The following is a 23,957-nucleotide window of genomic DNA, read 5'->3' as shown; positions in this document are numbered from 1 at the left end:
GTACCCTGTTCAGCTCATCCCCCCCCTCAGCCCGCAACAATGCCACCAGGCACGTCACCCTCGTCGTACCTCCTACCTTATCCCACATGAAACCTCACAGCATGAACGCCTTTGTGATTAGCTTCCCCCCTAACCTCTCTCCAAAAGCGAGAAGAAACCACAAACACAATTTAATCAGACAACACCCAGAAACTCTATTTGCCGACACATACCACTGCTCCTCCAAAGGACAGTTTAAGATGGACCTCATCTTCCACACAGATAGTCCGGAAAGCTGGAACTCCGTATTGAGAATACAACTTCACATATCCAAAACGACGACCACCTCACACAGCTGCAAATTGACAACCTCCCAACCTAACCAAGCAAATAGAAAAGGGAATACTTCAGTGACCATTTACTCAAATGGCACACCCTTTGCTCAGCACACCTACAGTCACGGCGTCCTTCTCCACCCCATCCTAATGCCCTGAGCTTCCTCCCTCTGCAGGATTTGGAAATATTCTCCTCCCCCCTTCCGACGAGACACCCCAGTCCCCCCCTCAGAAACCCCCGTCAACACGCTGTCCCTGCGAACCACATCCTTCAGGTCTCTAAAGACGACCAACGCCCGCTTCCCCCGCTATCTTACCCTTCTCGTCATCACTCTAGCATCCCACGAGAACAGCCCACTGACCCCCAGCAACCTACCAGAGAAGACCAAGCTCCTCCGGCCCAGCCATCTTACCCGCGCCAACAACATAACACCCTCCCCAGAGCCCGGTCTACGGACCCCCGCATCACCCTAACCGACCCACGGAGGAAGAGCTCAAGACCTAACCCCCAACCAAGGGCTTCTAATACTAACAGCCCGGTTGACCTTCCCAACATCAAACCCCTAATGGGGATCTGGCCCCCCTCCCCTTGAGATGGCCCTACCCATAACTGCTCATCACCAGCCCTGAAAAATATGGCGCACCGGCTGTCCCTACTAGAGAGTCAGCTTGAAATGATATGCAGTGGCCTGGAAGACATCCTTTCCAATCTTGATAAGACTCGTAAGCCCCGACATGTCCAACACAGGGCTGCCGATTTGACTGACTCTTTTACTCTCAATTTCTGTTCTGGAAACTTACCTACGCCCGAGAAACGACCACCAAGGCCCCCTAGAACTGACACGGGGATCCCACTTCATTCTCCCTCAAGAACCTTAGCCCCCACATCTGAAGCTCAGACATACACTAGTAAAGATGTGGAGACCCAATCAAATAGACCTCTCAGATCTGCAGCAACAATGTCAGAAGAAGCTAGGGAACTAGCCTCCACCTATGTTTCCCATCCCCCAATTGCCACCAACGCCAAGATTGAGTGATCACGGGCTTCGGAAGAGATTTCACACCTGTGACGCTTACCAGACCTACACCCACCCTCACCTTCATACCGAGGGCCCCTTTAGAAAAGCAGTCGACCAAAAACAATATTCCTACCAACTGCATGCTCATTAACTGTAGATCTGCCCAAAAGCATGCAACGGAACTTGCCGAAGCCATCCTCTCTCAGGACTTAGACATTGCGTTCATCACGGAGACTTGGCTAAATGAATGCTCCCCACCTTGCTTTGACATGTTAGTGTCGCCGGGTTTCAAACTCATCAATAAAAACAGAATAGACCAACGCGGTAGAGGGATAGCCATCATCCATAAAGAGGATATTGACATCACTGTAATGGACCCGTGCGAATATAGCTCCTTTGAATGTTTATCGGTCTCTGTTAAGCTTAAGGACAACAGCCCTTTAGTAGGTCACCTTCTCTACCACCCACCCAGCAACACCACTACTTTTGGGGAACATCTTTCTGACCTGATTGCCCATTGCGCACTCAAAGACAATAACCAAATAATTTTGGGTGATCTCAACCTACGTTGGAATGAATCCAATAACGCCCTAATCCTCTTCCTTTGTGACAATAACCTTTCCCAACATTGCTCCGAAGAAACTCATAACAAAGGAGCGACCTTGGATGCCATCATTGCTCAACAAGACACAATTACAAACGACAACATCCTCCCAGTGGACTTGTCGGATCATCACATGATCCTATTCCACATTAACCAAAGAGTCCTATCCCTGCCTCCTGTGCAGGATCCCCCCAAATGGTCGAGAAATTTCTCCCAGATTCCCATGGAAGTCATGGAAGATAGGCTAAAGTTGCTCCTTTTTAACGACAAAAATCTATCCACAACCGATCTTACCTCACTCTATAACATCAATATGCTAAACCTCCTCGACCATCTAGCACCATTGAAACAAAGAAAGAACCGAACCATTCTGTCCAGATCTTGGTTCGACTCTGACACTAATGAAGAAAGGAGACAATTAAGAGCTGCAGAAAGACAATGGAGAAGTGTGCCTACTATCTCCCACCGAGACAAACTGAGATCCATCTGGAAGAAGTACAACAACCATATTAAGAACAAGAAATTCATGTATTTCAGATCTGCTCTCGACAACGCAAAAATAGACCCAAGGAGCTCTTCAGTATTATTAAACAACAAACTTCCGAACCGGATTCCTCGCTTGGAGAGGGCTCCAAAGAACGGTGCGACAACTTCGCCAACTTCTTCAATGACAAGGTCTCTAAGATCGAGCGCTCTCTGGTCATCAACCGCTCGCCCCGACCCTATAGCAGCATGGGGCGGGTGCTTGGTAGCGCTCCACCACCAAATACTAAACCATGGTCACTCTTCCAGCCCATTCTAGAAGAGGAAAAAGTCAAACTTATCTCTACCTCGAAACCTTCATCTCATACCCTTGACCCCCTTCCTGCTCTTCTAACCAAAAAACTGAAACTCTCCCTAGCCCCACTGTGGTGCAGGATCATTAACAGCTCCTTAAAAAACGGAACCGTCCCAGATTGGCTGAAAGTGGGACAAGTGACCCCACTGCTAAAAAAAACAGGCCTTGATACAAATGACTTAAACAACTTCAGACCCGTCTCCAATCTTCCTCTCCTTTCCAAAATACTAGAAAGGTGTGTTCTCCAACAACTAACACAGCACTTGAACAATACCAATCTCCTTGACTCACATCAGTCAGGATTCAGGAAAGGGTATAGCACGGAAACTGCAATCCTTAACATAATTGATGACATACACAAATCACTGGACCAAGACCAATGCTGCCTCCTCATTCTCCTCGACCTATCTGCAGCATTCGACACAGTTGACCATTCTCTTCTCCTCAAAGCCCTCGAAGAAAGGGCTGGACTAGACGATGTGGTCCTCAATTGGTTTTCCTCTTTCCTGCATAATCGCTCACAAAGAATCAAAATGAGAAGCTTTGAATCCGACCTTCATCCAGTCAATAGAGGAGTTCCACAAGGTTCAGTTCTCTCCCCTCAACTCTTCAACATCTACATGTAACCCCTATCACCATACTCAGGAAAGCTAACATCCCCTTTCACCTCTATGCAGACGATACTCAAATCTATTTGGAAATCTCCTCCGCTAAAGACATTCACAGACTCAACGAAACACCAAAGGAAGTCCAACGCTGGCTGTCAAGCAACCATCTAAAGCTGAACCCTGACAAAACTGAATTACTCCTCATCTCAAAAAAAGAAGAGAACCCACAAATGATCGTGATGTAGTAAAGAACGAAGCAACGCGCACAGGTCATCCCTTCTGAAAATACCACCCTTAGGGGCTTATCAAAGAGTTGTGTCGGCCTTGAGCCGCACAATGAAGCGCAAGAGCGACGCAACTCTTAAGTTAGATTTCTCAAGACACGCAAGCCCGCCTTGCATGTCCATACGTGGCCTGATAAATCTAGAGTAACGCAACGCAGCGCAAATCGCTGCTTTGCGTTACTCTGCCCCAGTGACGGGTTCCCTGGGCAGGGCGTGGGTGTTCCCACGCATCGCCCCATTGATTTTGCCGCATTCCCAGATTTACCAACACTGGTAGACCTGGGAGTGCGCCAAAATGGTACGAATCCCCATGAACGGTGTAACGAGGATACATATCTTTATTTCTCCTTGTTCCTTGCTTTCTATGTGCGCTGGATTCTGCAGCACACACGGAAAGAGGAAAATGCCTCAAGGGGATTGCTTTTGTGCAGGAAGGTGCCCCTTTCTGCACAAAAACCATCCTGTTTACAATGCACGCACGCTTGCACCATGGTGCAGGGGTGCCTGCTTTGGAGCCAGAAGCACATTGTGCGCCAGCGTAGGGAAAAGACAGGACTGCGCTGTAGAGTGTTAGATACACCGCATTCCTGACCTTCCTCTATCACGCAGCGCAGCTTAGTGACTTGCTGTGCTGCGCTGTGTGCCCCTAAGTGTAGTAGAAGGAAGTGCAGAATGGACAGATTTTTCTCCGTGAAGAGTAAAGAGTGGTGCAGCGTGCCCAGAGTTTCTCTTTTTTAAACGCCCCTCGGACTGTTGTAAAAAGTGATTCCGTTTGCAGACCACAGATGGGCTCTAAGCATCCTTCACAGAATAATAAAAGGAAGAGGAGTCTACACAGATTTCCTCTTTTATTTTAAATACCCCTCACAGTGTAATAAAAAGCAGTAGTGTGCACACTAGCTTTCCTCAAGATGCAGTGCAGTGTGCATAGATTCCCCCTTAAAAAAAATTATGACCACAAAAACCACCAGGGCAAGAAGGAACACCCCCTCTCGCCTCTCTACAAAACATCCCCAGATAGATGAGCCCAGCTCAGTCGAGCTCCTCGCAGTGATTTTTCATAGTTCCATAAGATGCAGTGCAGTGACAAAGATACCTTACAGTGTAGTAAGATAGATGCAAAGTAGTGCACAAATTACTCACAGTGCAGTAAGATGCAGTGCACAGATTTCTGACAGTGTAGTAATATGCAGTGCACACAGATCCCCTTTTTAACACAAATGATGCCCACAAGCACCCCCAGAGATGGGAGTAAAACCCCCCAGGCGCTCCCGGATAGAAGAGCACAGCCCCCCCCCCTCAGGGCCCCCGGAAAGAAGAGCCCAGCTCAGCCCAGGATAGAAGAGCCCAGCTCAGCCCCAGGGGCCCCTGGATAGAAGGGCCCAGCTCAGCCCCAGGGCCCCCAGATAGAAGAGCCCAGCTCAGCCCCAGGGGCACCGGATAGAAGGGCCCAGCTCAGCCCCAGGGTACCGGATAAAAGAGCCCAGCTCAGCCCCAGGGGACCGGATAGAAGAGCCCAGCTCAGCCGCCCAGGGGCCCCCGGATAGAAGAGCCCAGCTCAGCTCCAGGGTCCCCGGATAGAAGAGTCCAGCTCAACCCCAGGGGCCCCGGATAGAAGAGCCCAGCTCAGCCCCAGGGGCCCCCGGATAAAAGAGCCCAGCTCATCCCCAGGGGCCCCCAGATAGAAGAGCCCAGCTCAGCCCCAGGGCCCCCCGGATAGAAGAGCCCAGCTCAGCCCCAGGGCCCCCGGATAGAAGAGCTCAGCTCAGCCCCAGGGGCCCCGGATAGAAGAGCCCAGCTCAGCCCCAGGGGCCCCCAGATAGAAGAGCCCACCTCAGCCCCAGGGGCCCCCGGGATAGAAGAGCCCAGCTCAGCCCCAGGGCCCCCAGATAGAAGAGCCCAGCTCAGCCCCAGGGACCCCGGATAGAAGAGCCCAGCTCATGGGCCCCTGGATAGAAGAGCCCAGCTCAGCCCCAGGGGCCCCCGGATAGAAGAGCTCAGCTCAGCCCCAGGGGCACCGGATAGAAGAGCCCAGCTCAGCCTCAGGGGCCCCCGGATAGAAGAGCCCAGCTCAGCCCCAGGGGCCCCCGGATAGAGGAGCCCAGCTCAGCCACAGGGCCCCCGGATAGAAGGGCCCAGCTCAGCCCCAGGGGCCCCCGGATAGAAGAGCCCAGCTCAGCCCGGCTCCTGCAGAGATTCCCTCCAGGATTATTCAGTCTATTTCTTCAAACACAGCAGAAGGTGCTGACAATCTCCTACCTGAGCAGAGACCTGTGCAGACGTGCCCAGGCTCTCTCCTCCGCCTGGGGGGCAGGGGGGGCAGATCTGGGATCTGAGGAGGGTCTTTAGATGGTGGTAACTGCCCACCAGACAGGGCTCCTTCCTCCTCTGCTGCAGGCTGAACACACACAAGGAGAGGTCGGAAGTGATGTCAGCACCGCTGCTGGTGCTGTCTCAGCCGCCGCTGACCCGGAAGAGGAAACCCTTCTCCCTTCCATCCCATGTGCAGATCAGTGTTTCATCAGCAGGCGAGGAGCGCCCTCTGGTAGCCACTGATGGAACCACCACCTCCAGTCTTTAAGAGTGAATTGACAGCCTGAATTTCATTAAACACATGAAAATGTAAGAAACTGCTAGAATTAAACTAGTCAACGTTTTTCTGTTTTTCTATTTTTCCTGTTTCTGTGAGTAATTCTTTATATTTGATAGGGCTGTGTATATTCAAACAACTTTCAAACGATTTGCCCCAAATTAAGTTTTGCATTTATCTGCATTTTTTACCCACTCACTCCCTCCAAAGTTTCACTTATAAAACAAAATAAAGTACATTGCAGTCTCAATACATTCATGAGACAGAACAATCGGGTTTGACTCTCACAGATTTCTCCCTCAGTGGATGGTGTCATGGCAGTGAGTGACCGGTGCCGGGTCTGAGGATGAGAGGGTATTCCAGCACTAACTAATGTCAGACTCCTTCATACAGGCTCTTATTAGAGGTACCACCTGCCTCTTGGTCATGTTTTAAGATTTTGCAACGGCCCGGATATTATTCTTCAATAAGACTTTGAATAAAAGTGTTTGTATTCATTTTTAACATGGCTTTGCTGTCTTTATTTACTTTAACTCTCAGTCAGGATTCATTAAGGCAGCTCTAGAACACATTTTAGAGTGATTACTGCTTATATTCGATATTATAAGTTTGCACTGATTAGAGGAAAAATGCCAGCTTTAAGTAATCTTCCTACGTTTGTACTGGCCGGGACAAGAAAATACTGACCATGCCATTCCTATAAAAGACTGGTCAGGTGGTAACCCTCTCTCCTAGCATGAGTCACTCCTCGTCCACGCACCATCAATGTGCGGTTGAAGGAGGGCTTCGTAGCACCATCAGGCAAGTTGCATTTGTTGCCTGGGCAGTGACATCAGATGCGACATGCACACATCAGAGCCTTCAAGTCTCACTCATCATGAGTGACACTCACACATTTAGAGGTCTGTGCTGAAGTCTCACTCACACCTAGCTGAATCTTATCACTGGGAGACGGGAGAGGGTCCTAGTACTCCATATGTGACTTTGCTCGCACTTCTACTGTGTGCAGAGTAGCCGCTTACAACTAAAGAGGGAGACACTATTCACTTCATAGAGTTCAGCAAACCCACTGTCAGACATTTTGATATCACTACATTTTCAATATTTCACCTTGCGGCTGCACAGATTATACTTTTGGTGTAATATCAATTTAGATGTCTGCATTAATGATTTGGATGTTACCTGTGTACTCATCATTCCTATAATTTCACTAATGTCTCTTCCTCTGACATTATCAAAGTCAAATGTTATGTGAAATCACTTTCTGTGAGGCCATCAATAGGATAGTTTGTTATGGCTCCTAAGAATCTCAAAACCTTGAGCTCTATGAAGCTCATACATGAGCGCTCATATGGAGTAAGGGGGAGGAGCACGCTCTTCGCTCAGAGATGAAAGCGTCTGGAAGCAGTGCAGGCGCTATACTATCAGAATTCAGACCAGAGGAGTGCTGATCTCTGCAAAAAGAAATGAAATGTGTGTTTCAGTTTAATTGCACTTCATGTCAGTGTTGTTCAACTTTACAATGGTCACAAAGTGGTTCCTCGCTTGAGTTCCTATGAGTACCTTCAGTCTCCTGATTTTCACACTGTGCTGTTTCTCCGATTAAATTGCCCTCGAGAGAGCATACAGTCTTTTCTGAGAGAAGTCCAACTTATGTTTCCTGGAGAAACTGGTTAAAGCCTTTGTCTGTTTCTGCTGATTCTTGGATTTGACTAAAGTGAGTCAAATTCTGAGCCGAGGTGGGTTCACTAGGAGAAGCCCTTCAAAATGTACATTGACGCTGTATGAATCTGGCTTTGTATACGGTGTGCCCGTGGTCATTCCATGCTCAGAGATCAGGGGTTCCCCAAAAGTGTACACGGCTCAACGTAAAACCCAAAGTGCTCTATTAGTGGGAGTGTGGGCGAGCAGCCTTAGGCCTCACACGGAGGAGTGGAAGACATTTATTGCACAACATTGACCAATAATGGACACACGGCTCGATAAGGAGATCCACCACTTTTGGAAAAATATACTTTGTTTGTATTTTATTTGAAGACCAAGATCTTCACAAAAAGGTAAGTACATTTTTAAATAAAAATACTGTTCGCTTTTAAAAGTTGGCATTTAGAATATGTTTGAAGCAGTTCAATGTTCCCTCTGGTGAAAACAATAATGCAGTTTAACAGGTAAGTTCCACACTTACAAATCCAGTATTCGGGCCCAAAGGTCAGCAAGGAGCACGGGTTAGGTGAGTACCAAAACTGCACCACTAGCAGCACAGGGGCGGCTGAGTGCAGTGGTCAGAGTCAGAGTTCGGCCCAATGCTTTTCAATAGAGACTGGGGGTGCCTGGAGCCACACTGCTTGCAGGTAAGTGGATCGGTTGCAGAGGCTAAGCTTTGGGGGTTAGCACTAGCACAGGGGGGCCCCAAGCAGCACCAAGCATACACCACCAGGGGCAGAGGGGCAGCTGGATGCTACATCAGCGTTGGGTGTCCAATGCTTTTGAATAGAGTTTGTAGCTTTTGACAGAAAGGCTGCAGGCATCTCCCCGGAGGTTGCAAGAGAGAGACCAACTACAGGAGAGGTAAGTAGAGAGGCAGGGTGTCATAGGGGCACAATTGGTTCAGCTCACCAAGGCCCAGGGGCTCCGGGTGCAAGGGTACCTTTCAACTTCCAAGTCTTCTTACCTGAGCCAGTCACGGTCAGGCAGAGCCTCTGGATTCAGTCGAGAGGCATCGTCATGGAGGTCAGGAGGGAGCGGTCAGCGAACACTGGATTCGAGGTCTGAATCACTGGGGAGACTTCACTGGGCAGGTGGGCCACTCAGACTCGGGCCGTGGGCGTCAGGTGCAGGGATCGTGGTTCCAGCTGGATCCGGAGCCCTTGGAGTCTTTTTCAAAGGCAGCAGTCCTCCCAGGGTATTCAGAGGTCACCAGCTGCAAGACAGGTTGCAGGTTCGCCGAAGCTGGAGACAGGCTGGTAAGGATGGGGCCAAGACAGTCGTCGTATTCAGTCTTCTATGCAGGGACGTCTTCTTTCTTCTAAAGTCATAGCAGATCCAATTTTCAGGACTGGGGAGCCACCTAAATACTAAATTTAGGGGCATTTTAGGGGAGTGTTTTCCAGTGATTTCAATACCTTAAAAAGACAGTGGTTTTCAGTGGTTACACATTTTTGCGCCATTAAAAACAACAGAAACAGTGTTTTTACGGTTTTTATGGAACTTTTTGCTTTTATTATTGTTTGCATTCTGCACTGATAGTGCATGCTATATAGACAGTGTACGTACAGTGTATATTAAGTCCAAATGCATTTTTACAAATCCAACTTATCGTAGGACACCATACAGTACTTCTTCAGTAAATCTTTGGTCATGCGCGTTCACTCTTTCCTTCTCATGTAAACTTTTATCTATAAAAAGGCCCTCTCGACATTGGCCCTTGAGATATGCAATGCCAAAATAGCCAGTACACAATTTGCTAACTCTGGCCACTGGCATTGCTTTCCATGCCAATACTGGTGCACCTGAAGATTGGAATTCTCTGTGACAGGTTCTGCAACATATGCATTGAACTGGGCGTATATGTCCTCAGAGTTATTGAAGCGTTCAAAAATGAGGCAGCACTTTTGAAACTCCGGAGAAAATTTCCCTTTAGGGAAGGGATCTATAACTTTTGCAGAGAACCACAGTGAGGCTTCATTGACTTCACATGCCATGGTTGGTGAAGGGCTATTTCCCATACATTGTAAAATAAAAGTTCCTGAAGGTCTCCTCAACATTTATTTGCTTACCAAGTGGCAAGCACTCTAACATTGAACATATTGCAGTGCCAAAGTAACTAAAAGTGTCACCCAGCTTACTCTCAAGGAGATCTACACGAATTATGCTGAATACTTGGCAGACAAGGGTGTTTCAAACTCTTGTTTTTTTTATTATGTCCACTACAGCAGTCATGCTTTCCTGTAAAAATCTAAGAATGTAGTTGTACTTTTTTTCAAATCACCATCAATATGTGACCAAAGATCCTCATATTTCTTGCTGTTTGCATCATCATTCAGCAAAAGTTCTGTAAACGGTTGCCATATGGATCATATAGTCCTCTCGGACTGAGAACCACCAGTTAAGTGACACAGTTGGAATGACTCCTTCTTTAATGCCACACAAAGCATAAAATGACAAACTTTTAGATTTTTAGTTTCCACGCACCAGAATGGACTAAAAAGTCAATAGCATTCTTCATTAACTCTGAAGATTGTAAGGATGCTTTCAGATTGCCATCTAACAATTGGCAAGGATCTCTTACAGAGAAGCACTTCAGCTCAGGTATCGATTTTGACAGGTCATCACACAACATTTTCATATATGTAGCTGAATCACTGTAAATACAAACAATACCACTCCAATCTTTGTTGAACTTGGTAAGAATTTTTGCAGCAGCATTCCAAGTGACACTGCATTCCATGTATTCCAAAAGTCTGGTGTCATGTTTTCACCAGTATCCCAGTTGCTTTGTGACTGCACTCTTTTTACATATACCGGTCACTGTACCTTGCATTCAATGTTTAAAGCCTGGGGTGTTTGGCAATACACCTACTATCAATACAGACTCACTAGAAAAGGGGGATGATGTATCAAGGGTTTTTACCCATTCTCTGTGAGTAAATGTGATGGTACATCTTGGGAAAGATTCTTATGAATCCTACATTTTTCAAATCAGTGAAAGACTCAAACGTAGCCAAAAAATCAAATATGATTTAGATATTTCCTGATTCTCTACCGTTTATAAAATAAATAAACAACATCTAAAACATGCTTCTAACCCTTGTATGTTTAGACCAAAGACCACAAAACTGAAAAAAGGATGAAGAAACAATATTTTAGTGACATCCCTAAACAACAAAACTCAAGCAGAATAATGTTAGCCCAGTCTTTCTTACTACTCCCTTATATAACAAAGTTACATTGTATTGGCACATTCAGGAAGAAATAAAAATGACTCTTTCACTCTTCTTTTCCTTTCTTTGCATGGCATTTAGTTTGTGGTTGTGCAGGGTTTTTCTCAGTGTTTATATGTTTACACTGGGCAGGACTATTTCCCTTCCAGTGGGGTTTTATCAGTTATTATAGGTTTAAACCTAAAACCGGACAGCCTACATAATACAAAGGCGGCAGGTCTTTGAAGCTTCCCCTTTGAGAACTGGCCCATCCTGGGGGAGGAGGTGTGACACCTTGGCCCAGGATGTACATTTTTTCTGGTCCAAGAGAGAAGGGGCTCTCCACCCAGGGGTCCGGAAACATGTCTGGCGGTGCCTAAATGCATACAACCGGTCAGAAACCACACCAGGATTGGTTTTTCAGGGGGCACCTCTGAGGTGCCCTCTGATACATGGTATAATAAATCTCAAAAGTGGCATTAGTGTGGATATATTGAAAGGAGTAGTTTGGTACCAAACACCCCTGTGCTCAGGGAAGCAATCATGGTGCTGTGGAAATCGAGCTGTCGAGTTTCCAGCCCAAGTACTCTGTTTGGCTTCACTGGCACTTACAATATTAAAGAATGGACCCTAATATTGTAGGGGCGTATCTGCTCAAGCAGATATGTCTTCACCTGGGGTATAGGTCACCCTGCCTTAGGGCTGGGAGGTCTGCTAGAGCGTTGACTTACCTATACCTTCAGGCAGTGTTGTCTGGCATAGCACCCAGGTCAACCTTGTTGTTTTCTGTAACATTTTTTAATGGCTTTGTAGCCGTGGATCATTGCACTCTGAGTGGCGATGAAACCTTGTTGTTTTCTCTCTCACAGGGGCATGCAAGTTGCAAGGGCAGTGGCATGGTCCCACTGAGGAGGGTACAAGGGGACCCTCTTCAGCTCCCAGGCCCTGGGTACCCAGGGTACCATTTACTAGTGACTTACAGGGGGCAGACATACCAATTGTGGATATGTTTTGGGAAAAAAAGCACTAGCACAGGAGACCCTGTGCACTACAATTGAAACCACATCAAAACCAGGCAGCAAAAAACAGGGGCTAACCATGTCAAACGAGACACTTTCTCACAGATGCTCTTAGTGTTACAAATGGGCGTGAGGGATAGAACCTCTGCTCCACTGGGCTGTGTCTGGCACACAAGATGTTGCCTTTGAACTTCCTTCAGTTCACACTGACACATACAGGGGTTTCAAAGGGCGTCTGATGAAATATCTTCATCCCCCAAAGAACACTACATAAACCAAGGAGGCATCAAAGAATCTAGCTCATCGAAGTCATTGTGGGTAGAGGTTACTCCTGGCAGAGACAGTCTTCACCATATCCAGGGGTTCGTGGGAAACAACACCCATGTGGCAACAGAGACCGTTATGAAAGGACTGACTTCATGTCCAGCTTTTCTGCACAATACAAAGCCCTTGAAAGAGAAAAGAAAAAGGACTCTTCATTCAAAGTGCATCAATCCTTTTGCTTGTTTTTTTCACTTTTTGCCATTGAGTTTCACAGTTGATTATTACATATGATTTGGGGTGACTGATATTTCTAGGATAGAAATATAGGGTGGGGGTGTTAGGGGGACGGATTTTAGTTAAGAACACACCCCTGATATACTGCTACTTCAAGGGACTCATTTACTAGGTACAAAGTGTGTGTTCTTGGGTAGGACTGTGCTTCTTTTGTTTAAAAAAAAAATAATTGTTAATGATGTTTTTAATAAAATGTATGTGATAATGTGCTTTTTAACAAAATGTTAATGAATGTAAAAAATCATTTTCTGCTATAACAAATACAATAAATGTCATAATTTTAATCAACAGAACCTCTAGTATTTGATCACTTTACCTCTTGTTTTACTACTTAGTTAACTCTGGAACCTTGATATTCGTCCTACAAGTTTGTGAAATTATATTACTTAAATTCACTAGTTCATATGTGTAAATTTGTTACTGTGTGGGGTGCCTCATACCTGATCATACTCCCAGCTGTATCATAAATTAAGTCTTGATAGTAGGACTGCCCACAACAGTCTGACCTATCACCTACAACCAGGAAAAGGGAAACCTTATTTTTTATTGATTCTTGGGTAGGATGTATACACCCATGTCAGTCATGCAGGATTTACTCAGTGGTCCACAGGGGTCGCCATTCTCCATTTACCTCTGTAGGTCCTTCCCATTTTCAGTACAGATAGTTCATGTAGACGACAAAGGTAAACATGTCATTCTCTCCAGTGGGTTCTCCGATCATTCACCGGTCCTATAAACCTCCTGACATCGACAATGGGAGTTGAAGGGTAAATGGTGTTTGAATGTTAGATGATACTCTTGTGGAACATCTGCGGGATAAGATCATAGCTTATTTTTACATTATTGCGGGTTCAGTCTCCTCAGCAGTAACAGCTTGGGAAGCATTCAAGGTAGTGCCTAGAGGAAATACCATGGGTCAGGTTAGGCATAAGATCGAAAATTGGAAGAGAGAGAACACTGACCTCGAAGACCAAATTATTCAGGTAGAAAAGAGGGAGGTGAATGCAAACCATACCAAAGCAGCTCAACTCCTTAAACATCCGAGAACCACACTAAAGCAGAAGATTCATATTACTGGATGGACAGGTTAGTTATATTCACAAAGTATGAAGTGGGTGACCAGGCTGGGAATTTTTGTACTGGCTTCCAAACAAAGGCCATATGTCAAGAATTGTCCCTTCGATTGTATCCACTGAGGGTCAAGTACAGATATTACAGAGGCATTCACCCATTACTACGAAATATTATATTTTTTTAACATCCCCCTCCTGCTAAACTTCAGAATCCCATCATAAGAGACCTTTCAGTGTGGGCACTGTCAAGGGAGGACCCAGGTCCCAAGGGGTGTACTATTACATTATTCAAGAAATGTGCCTTTCTGGTTATACTACATTGAAAGTTGATGTTTCAAAGAGTCTTTGTGAATTGCATGCTTTCTGACTTCTTGTGAGGGGCGGTTATTTCATTTACTCCGAAGCCGCATAAGTCCCCACAACTCGGCGCCTTCTATAATTCAATTTCAGTCATTAAGAATATCGAAACTAAAGCCTGTGCAAACGTAATAGCCTTGAGATTACATGATGTCGTCCGAACACTACTGCATGATGATCAAAATGGCTTTATGCCTAATAAGAGCGCTCATAATTGTCTCCGGCAGCTCCACATTATACCCTCACATATGCACGATTTCCACAGCCCAACTGCCCTACTTTTGCTTTATATATAGAAGACTTTTGACATGGTACAATGGCCTTTTATGCTAATTGTACTATAAAATGGATTTTGGGCCTTGTTTCATTTGTTTTTGAGAGCAGATCGACCTCAGAGATGCTCGGGAACCCACCTCCTGTGTTGCAGAAATCTGCGGAGTGCTCAGGAGCTAGGGAGATGGAAGCCAGTCAGATGCTTTTAGGTGCCTGCTGATGCAGGGGAGTAACTCCTTTACTCCAAGGGAGTTTCTTCTATCGTCCAGCGAAGTGTAGACCATTGAAGTACTTGGTTTCTGCTTGCAGAGTTTAGTCCAGGTAAAATCCAAAGTCCTGTAGTCAGGTTTCCCACTATATACCCAGAGAAGGCATTGAACTAACTCTAGGGACCCTCCTAGGGGAGGGTTAGGACAGAGGGGTGGCTGCACCCATGTCCTTTGTCCAGTTTCACACCAGAGCAGGAGCAAATGGCTCCTGCAACCGGTTTGAGCTGGACTATGCATGGGAACACCAAATGTGCCCCCAGTGCAGACTTTCTGGCACTCTAAGAGTGCATCCACCCAGCCCCAATACACTAAAGACTGTTTGGGAGGTGGTCACACCGCCCATGACAGGAAACCTATTGTCAGGCTTGGCTCAGCAGCAGGAGGGCAGACTTGTGTCTGTGCCTGGCATCCTCCATTTTGTTATGCCCAGGTCGAAAAAGCTGGTGCCGGGTGTACCGGTGTTTCACATAAGTCCCTCTAGAATGGTGGAATCAAACCTCCCCCGCGGGAGGTAGGATTCCAAGGTGTTTGACACCAAACACAACATGATTCTAAGCAGCCGTTTTAAAGTACGCTGCCTAGCGCATCGTCCGCTCCTCATCAGCTAAGCTGGTAAGAGTGTCTAGATTTAAAAGAGCTAAATCAGTAGGAAGGGCCTTTAGTATTGCAGCGGCACTGGCCTGGAATAAACTCCCAACTTAACTCAGGCAGATGGAGAACTTGCTGCAGTTCAGGAAGAAGTTGAAGACCTGGCTCTATCCTACCAAAAGTAGTAAGTACGTTCTGTGAATACCAAAAGTAGTAAGTTTAGGATTTTGTCTTAAGTTAGTTCTGTGAATCAAGCCCACAGGATTAAAGCGCTTTCCTCTCTTAAAAGATTTGGATCGAACTAACAGATGTGGTTAGGACATGTGTGTGGTCCATAATCAGCAAGAAAGGTAATTTAGCAATTCACCTTTAACTGGTCCCTTAAAAACATCCAGAATTAAGTTAGTTCGTTGAATCGGGCCCTGTGTCACTCTTCTGTCAGAAATGTGAGTCCCTAAATAGGGTGACAAACTAATATATGAAAAATCTAGACCTATATGTTCTTCCATCTGCAAGTTCAGCTTGCCCCGAGACTGTTGCCTCCATGAAATCCTCCCTGAAATTAGCTTTGCTGTTTGTTAATCATATTTTGAACAAACGGCTGAACGCTTCACGGAAGTCGGCTGTTGTTCTGAAGGGGTGAAAATAGTCCCTCCTGGTACCACAGTTAACAAAACTAATGCTGACCCCAAAACTCTTAGCAAATTCAGACCACTTTCAATTCTTCCCACAGTAGCCAAAATGCTGGAAAAGGAGGCTAATAGACAGCTTTCCCTTTTTCTGAAATCAAACTCCCTTTTCCATGATACGCAGTGTACAGTGTACAGTACAGAGTTGGCTCTACAGGAGGTCTCTGAATTTATCAAGTCTAATCTGGTTCAGGGTGCATCATCTACGGTTGTAGAATTGGATTTGTCATCAGCGTTTGGCACGGTCTCGCATTCTATCCTGCGGCGAAGGCTGTTGAAGATTAGAACTCAAGGGAAAGCTCTGTCCTGGCTTAAATCATATCTTGAGGACAGATCTAAGGCTGTTTTCTTTTCTCCTTTTACTTCGGGTCCAAAGACCCTTAAATATGGATTCCCCCAGGGCTGTTGTCCTTCAATCTTTTCAATGTGTATTTGGGGCCCTGGCTAACTTTGTCGAAGCCTGGCGCTTGAAAGTGATTTCCTGTGCTTATGACGCTCAGCACCTTCTGTCCTTCCCTTGATGAGGCTTCTGATGCCTTCAGTTCTTCTAAGAATTGCCTGAAAGCAGTGGGCAATTGGATGGGTGGGAGCTGCCCTAAACTGAAATACAAAAACACTGACATTCTTCTCTTTGGCTCTAGAAAGCCCCCCGATTCGCTCAATTGGTGGCCCCCTCTTGTGAGAGAAACCAGGGTTCAAATTTGACCCCCCTTCTCTTTTGAACTGCAGGTCAAAGCCTTCTCGGCTAGATGCTTTGCTACCTTGGAATACCTCAGGAGGATATTGCATCTGGTTCTGGTGGTGCCACAGAAGACCATTCTTCAAGCCCTGGTTACCTCAAATTTGGACTATGTGAATAGTCTCTATCTGGGCTTACCAGCATACTTACTGCAACGGCTGAAGATCTCTCAAAATGCGGCAGCGCCTTCTTCTTAAGGTGCCCATGCATCAGTCCGTTTCTGGTCATCTTTGTTGCTGCACTGGTTACCGGTCATTAGGCATATCAAATTCAATTACATCACAAGTAAATAACGCCTTGCACTACGAACATCTGAACAGCAACCCAGTGAAAAAGATCGCTGAAGACATTCGTCGGATCACCCAAGAGGGTCTGGAAAATGGATTCATTAGTAAAAATGAATTCCTGTTCCTCAATAACAAGGAGCCACAGCACCCCGGTATTGTATACTCTACCCAAAGTGCATAAAGATGCAGAGGAACCCCCAGGCTCCTATCAGGCTGCGGCTCCATTCTGGAACCCCTATGGAAATATGTTGATTTTTTCGTAAAGGACCTTGTTGGTGACACTATGACCTATGTCAAAGACACCACCCACCTTATCAATCTGATTGAATCACAAGCCTTCAATCCAAACACAGAACTCCTTGCCACTCTTGACATAGAGTCCCTGTATCCAAACATTCCACAACAAAAGGGTATAGACGTAATCAAGAAACATCTAAATAACCGTCCAGTGCCCCATCACGTACCCACTGAATTTATAACTAGTCTTGCACCGGAAGCCACTTTCCAAATACTGCAAAAGACCCAGAACGCCGCAGCTCGCCTACTCACCAACACCCCAGCAAGAACTTCAGCCAAACCAGCTCTGAAGAAACTTCATTGGCTCCCCGTGAGGGAAAGAGTCGCTTTCAAGGCCCTGTGCCTAGCCCACAAGATTCTGCACAACGCCGGCCCCCCTATTCTGGAAAATTGGATCACTCCATACAAACCGACGAGAGCGCTCCGATCAGAACTGGGAAACCTTATCATTGTCCCCAGGGTGAAGAAGGCCCGCATAGGCAGCCGCCGCTTCTCAGTTAACACAGCCAAAAAATGGAATGCGCTCCCCCCGAGTCTCAGAGCTGAACCAAACCTCCTACGATTCAGGAAAACCCTCAAAACCCTCCTTTTCCCCTGACACTTCTGTAGTTTCTCCCTGCCCCTTACCTTAGGAGTCCGAGGTTTCAGCGCTGGGATACTCGAGGGTGACTACGCGCTCTATAAGAACCTAAAATAAATAACATAAAAAATAAATTGCACTCACTAGGAACCGCTTCCTGTTTAAAGACACATACTTCCGACAGTGCAAAGGCACTTCAATGGGGGCAATTTTTGCTGCAAACTTTGCTATTCTGTTCGTGGATGACTTGGAATCCAACATAATTCTCAATGACTCGGATCCACACTTTGACAAGATCCGTCGTTGGCGCAGGTACATAGACGATGTCCTTGTGATTTGGGGCGGTGACCAGAATGCACTGAAAGAGTTCTGTGCTTGGCTCAACATAAGCCAGTCGGACCTAGAATTCACATTTAGCTATGATGCACACCAGGTAGACTACCTGGATGTAACTATCAAGTGCTTGGATGGCCAGTTATACACTACTTTATTCAGAAAGCCCACCGAACGGAACACCCTGCTTGAATACCACAGAGCGCATCCCAGGGCACTTAGAGATGGCCTTCCATGTGGGCAATTTCTGAGGATCAGGCACAACTGCAAATTCAAGGAAGACTTTTTTCATGAGGCAGAGATCCTCTTTCAGTAATTAACATCCAGGGGCTACCCCAGGAAACTAGTGAAACGCGATATGAAAAGAGTGTGGTATGCCCACCGGGAACACCTACTCCAACCACGTGATAAGAAATCACTAACTAGGACCACCTGTGTCACCACTTTCAGCACAGTGAGCAATAAACTGAAGAAACTAATGAGCAAACATTGGTCTGTACTGGACCCACTCGAACTAAGTACAGGATCCCCCCTTTTCTCTTTTAAAAGAGGGCACAACCTTAAAGATCACTTGGTTAGGGCGTCCACCCCAGTCAGAAAAAATAACACTATTGAGGCTTGTTTCAATCTGCCACCAATCGTTGGACACTACAAATGTAATCACTGCATTGCATGCGACTCCACAAACAACACACACGTTTTTGAATATGATAACTGTAAGCATGCCCTTAAGTCATTTACCAACTACAATTCCAAAAATGTAATCTACTGCATCAAGTGTCCGTGCCAACTATACTACATCGGTCGGACTACACAGCAGATCAAGACCCGAATCTCACAACACAGAAGCCGGATCCGTTGTAAAGTACTCACGGCGCCAACGGTGGAACATTATTTGGCCCTGGGACATTCAGAAACAGATTTCACCTGGCCGGTGATAGACAGCCTGGTACCCAGCACAAGGGGCGGTAACGAAGAATCCATACTCAATCGTCTAGAATTCAAATGGATCTATAACTGCAAGACAATTGAAAAAGGACTGAACACTCTTGATGAGTGGAATTCCTGCGTTTGATACCATGCCACCAAGGACCCTTGAACCAGTTGTCCTCCTCATAGGTTTAACCTGATGAGCCTTTTGTCACCCACTATGCTAACCTTGTACAGAAATGACTAATGTTACTTTTTGTGTTAACCTTATCTACATATCAAGATATCTCATAACTTACAAAGCGATGATGGAATTCACTACCGCATCCCTTATGTGTTTGTACTTTTCCTAGACTGAATGCGCACTGTAACCAATGTATCCTTACAGCTAGGGGGCTAATTCTGTATATCTAAACTTGCCTTAGGCTCATCATGCGCACTGTAAATATTAGCACATATATCAGATACCTGACTAAGCACAACTGAGTGTTAAAGGGCTACTCTCAAGCCCTGTAGTTGAAAATATGCACATTATAATTATTAGCACGTATACCCTGTTGTAACTTGTAATTTTTAATAACCAACAAGGTGTTGCAGCTAATACTAGCTAGCTATTACCTACTGATCCCAAAAGATGTATTGCCAGATTAAATACCTTATTGAATAGGGGGTCATTTTAAGTCCGCAATTGAATTTAAATGTCAACGCTAAAGTAGAATTACGGCACGTAATAAGGGCTATTCCCAAGCCCGAAATTTAAGTATGTATACTGAACTCATAGCATTAATGATTAAACATGTCATCCTGGAAACGAGGGAACCATTAGCCATGCGCAAATGGGTAGTGTCTCTCCTGCATCTTACGCATGCGGCTCCAACACGCAGGCACGTGTTACCTGTTACTAGAGCGACGTGTACATGACTTCTTGTGCGGGCGCGTAGGATCAAACATGCCTGGAAGCCATTATTACCTTGGCCCCCTCCCCCCGCCCCCTGATGCAGCAACAGCATTCAGCGCGACCGCCGCGTGGAGCAGGAAAGCTATCCCCGGCCCAGAACACGGCGATTTAGTAAGTGTCTATGCCTGCCCCGTGGACCCTGCTGCTTGTACATGACCTCCCATTTCAACCTTGTAATTCCCGCCACTCTAATTACAGATCCAGATCTCAGACGTGAATCAGAGACTGTATTGGTAATTATGCTTATGCCCTATTTTAGCCCACGCTTTCACTAACGGTCAGCCCCCCAAGGCGGATAGTGTTTTATGTAACCAAAAAATGTTAGTGGACCTAAATAAGGGTGTACCAACGAGGATATCTTAATTGAAAATATCTATACCTTGTTTTTAGGACTCGACTTGAACAATTCTCCAAAACCCTCTTTAAATATGTATATCCTCCGCAAAGTATACTCAAGTAAGCATGGCTCAAGATTTTAACTGTAATTTACACCCTTTCGTAAATTAGTACCATGTTCCATATTGTTTGAATAATCTCTTCTAGACTATGACCTCTAAATACTCACCTGGAAACATTAATTGATGTAGAGGACCCTCTACTCCAACTGAGTTGCAAGTAAGAAGCCACTATGCACCGCTAAGACCCAGAATAGAATCCCTATTGATGGACAATTGGGTTTGTTTTTTGATGTTTTGCCTTACTCACCCCAGATCCTTCCATACTCGAGTGCTACATTAACCAGGCTTCGAAGAGACTGAACGTACATAGAGTGCCCCAGACACTCCTCCTCTTCATTTACCTGCTCCCTTAATTAGTAATTAGTAAGTATAGGTAAGCGACACAGCGTGTAATGTAAAGGTCACCCTGGTATCATTACCCCAATTACTTAAGCACGAATTAGCTCTAATCCCTTCCCGCACTTGGGATGTTTTATGCAAAAAACTTTGAACTAAACTAAAAGCATGCCAACTGTTATTACTCTGGCACTGGGAGCACAAAGGCACTGTATTAATTAAGTGTCCAGTAGGGCACAGTGCTAACATAAACAATTTTTTTCTCCAGTTTTGGACTGCTCAACCTGTCCTGATGATGATCTTGACTAAGTAAAGATTGAAACGCCCGCCGTCAACCCCCCAATGAAAATCCCCCCATTGTATATATCGTTGTGGATTTCTTGTTGTTGTCTTTGTGATATTTCGTGTATCTTCACTCTCACTTAGTCACGTTACGCATTTTTTTCACTCATGTGAGCACCTTAAAAGTACACATGTTGCCCTACATACTGTGCTCCCTAATTCATTCAATATCTAGATAAAATAACTTTTTCTTTGTATCTTTGGACCTAATTAGGCCATCCCTGAACCATTGTTCCTTTTATATGCATTACAACCCCAGGTTCGCTTAATCGGGTACCCTTGTTTTGCCTAACAAATTCAAGGCATTAATCTTCGCCTACAGAGCCCTGGAGCAGAAAGGTCCGCAGTATCTGAGACGAAGACTCAGGATCTATTGTCAGGGCAGATCCTGAGGTCCAATTCACTGAAGCCCTTGAATACCCTCAGCGTTCGTAGTTCCAGGAGTGGTAAGAGACCCTTTGCCTTACTAACAGCAAAACTATGGAACTCGATTCAACTGCGTCCTGGCTTTCACCATCAGAAATGGTCTTTAGGAAAGGTTGAAGACTCATCTGTTTATTGCCTAGGCTGGTTGTCTGTTTTTGGGTGGTCAGGCTGCTAACACCAGGACGCATCCTTGTGAGCCGCCACACACTTTATAAATGCCTATGTATTGTATTGTATCTATTGTCTACAAGGAGATTAGATTCTAATATTGCTCTATAAAAGTCTCTCCCAAGATATTTCTATGAACAAAGTTTTCTGAATGGGAAAAGGTCCTTCGGCAGCAAGCCCGTCGAGGGACTCCAGCATCAGAGCGAGTGGCTTCCTTTTACCTCCAGCTAAGAGTGAGTGGCTACCTCTCCACACAGCCCACAGTGAGTGGCTACCTCTCCACACAACCCACAGTGAGTGGCTGCCTCTCCACACACCCCACAGTGAGTGACTGCCTCTCCATAGAGCCCACAGTGAGTGACTGCCTCTCCATACAGCCCACAGTGAGTGACTGCCTCTCCACACAGCCCACAGTGAGTGGCTGCCTCTCCACACAACCCACGGTGAGTGGCTGCCTCTCCACACATCCCACAGTGAGTGACTGCCTCTCCACACAGCCCACAGTGAGTGGCTGCCTCCCCACACAGCCCACAGTGAGTGGTTGCCTCTCCACATAGCCCACACTGAGTGGCTGCCTCTCCACAGTGTCCACAGTGAGTGGCTGCCTCTCCACATAGCCCACAGTGAGTGGCTGCCTCTCCACACAGCCCACAGTGAGTGTCTGCCTCTCCACACAGCCCACAGTGAGTGGCTGCCTCTCCACATAGCCCTCAGTGAGTGGCTGCCCCTCCACACAGCCCACAGTTAGTGGCTGCCTCTCCACATGGCCCACAGTGAGTGGCTGCCCCTCCACACAACCCACAGTGAGTGGCTACCTCTCCACATAGCCCACAGTGAGTGGCTGCCTCTCCACGCAGCCCACAGTAAGTGACTGCCTCTCCATACAGCCCACAGTGAGTGACTGCCTCTCCACACAGCCCACAGTGAGTGACTGCCTCTCCATACAGCCCACAGGGAGTGACTGCCTCTACACACAGCCCACAGTGAGTGGTGGCTTCTACACAAAGCCCTAAGTGAGTGACTGCCTCTCCACACGGCCCACAGTGAGTGGCTGCCTCTCCACACAACCCACAGTGAGTGGCTGCCTCTCCATACAGCCCACAGTGAGTGACTGCCTCTCCACACAACCCACAGTGAGTGGCTACCTCTCCACACAGCCCACAGAGAGTGGCTGCCTCTGCACAGTGTCTACAGTGAGTGGCTGCCTCTCCACAGTGTCCACAGTGAGTGGCTACCTCTCCACACAGCCCACAGAGAGTGGCTGCCTCTGCACAGTGTCTACAGTGAGTGGCTGCCTCTCCACAGTGTCCACAGTGAGTGGCTGCCTCTCCATACAGCACACAGTGAGTGGCTGCCTCTCCACAGTGTCCACAGTGAGTGGCTGCCTCTCCATACAGCCCACAGTGAGTGACTGCCTCTCCACACAGCCCACAGTGAGTGACTGCCTCTCCATACAGCCCACAGTGAGTGACTGCCTCTCCAGTCAGCGAGTGGCTGCCTCTCCACACAACCCACAGTAATGTAAATGTAAATGTACAGGAATTTATATAGCGCAAATCACCGAGCGGTTTCTAAGCGCTTGCTTAGGGAACCCGTCCTGGTATTCCCCTGTGAGATAACCCCGGCAGGGTATCCGCAAGGTGAAAGCCAGGCATCCCGCCGCGAGGTGCCGTTGTGGAGATTAAGCAAGCTATTGCCCAGAGTCACAGAGTGTGAACCCGTGAAACGAGTAGGCACCGGAGCGAGAATTGTCGAGTCCGTGGACATTTTAGGACTCAAGACCCCGCTGAGCCGGGAATTGAACCCTGGTCCCGGGCTGACCTCTGCTTCCAGGTCTGCCTCCTCTAACCAGTGAGCCACACTTCTCCACAGTGAGTGCTGGCTTATACACAAAGCCCTAAGTGAGTGACTGCCTCTCCACACAGCCCACAGTGAGTGCTGGCTTCTACACAAAGCCCTAAGTGAGTGACTGCCTCCCCACACGGCCCACAGTGAGTGGCTGCCTCTCCACACAACCCACAGTGAGTGGCTACCTCTCCACACAGCCCACAGTGAGTGGCTGCCTCTCCACATAGCCCACATTGAGTGGCTGCCTCTCCAC

This window comes from Lissotriton helveticus, assembly GCF_964261635.1.
Source record: "Lissotriton helveticus chromosome 1_1 unlocalized genomic scaffold, aLisHel1.1 SUPER_1_unloc_52, whole genome shotgun sequence".
In the NCBI taxonomy this organism is placed as follows: domain Eukaryota; kingdom Metazoa; phylum Chordata; class Amphibia; order Caudata; family Salamandridae; genus Lissotriton; species Lissotriton helveticus.
Note: the sequence above shows the minus strand (reverse complement) of the source record.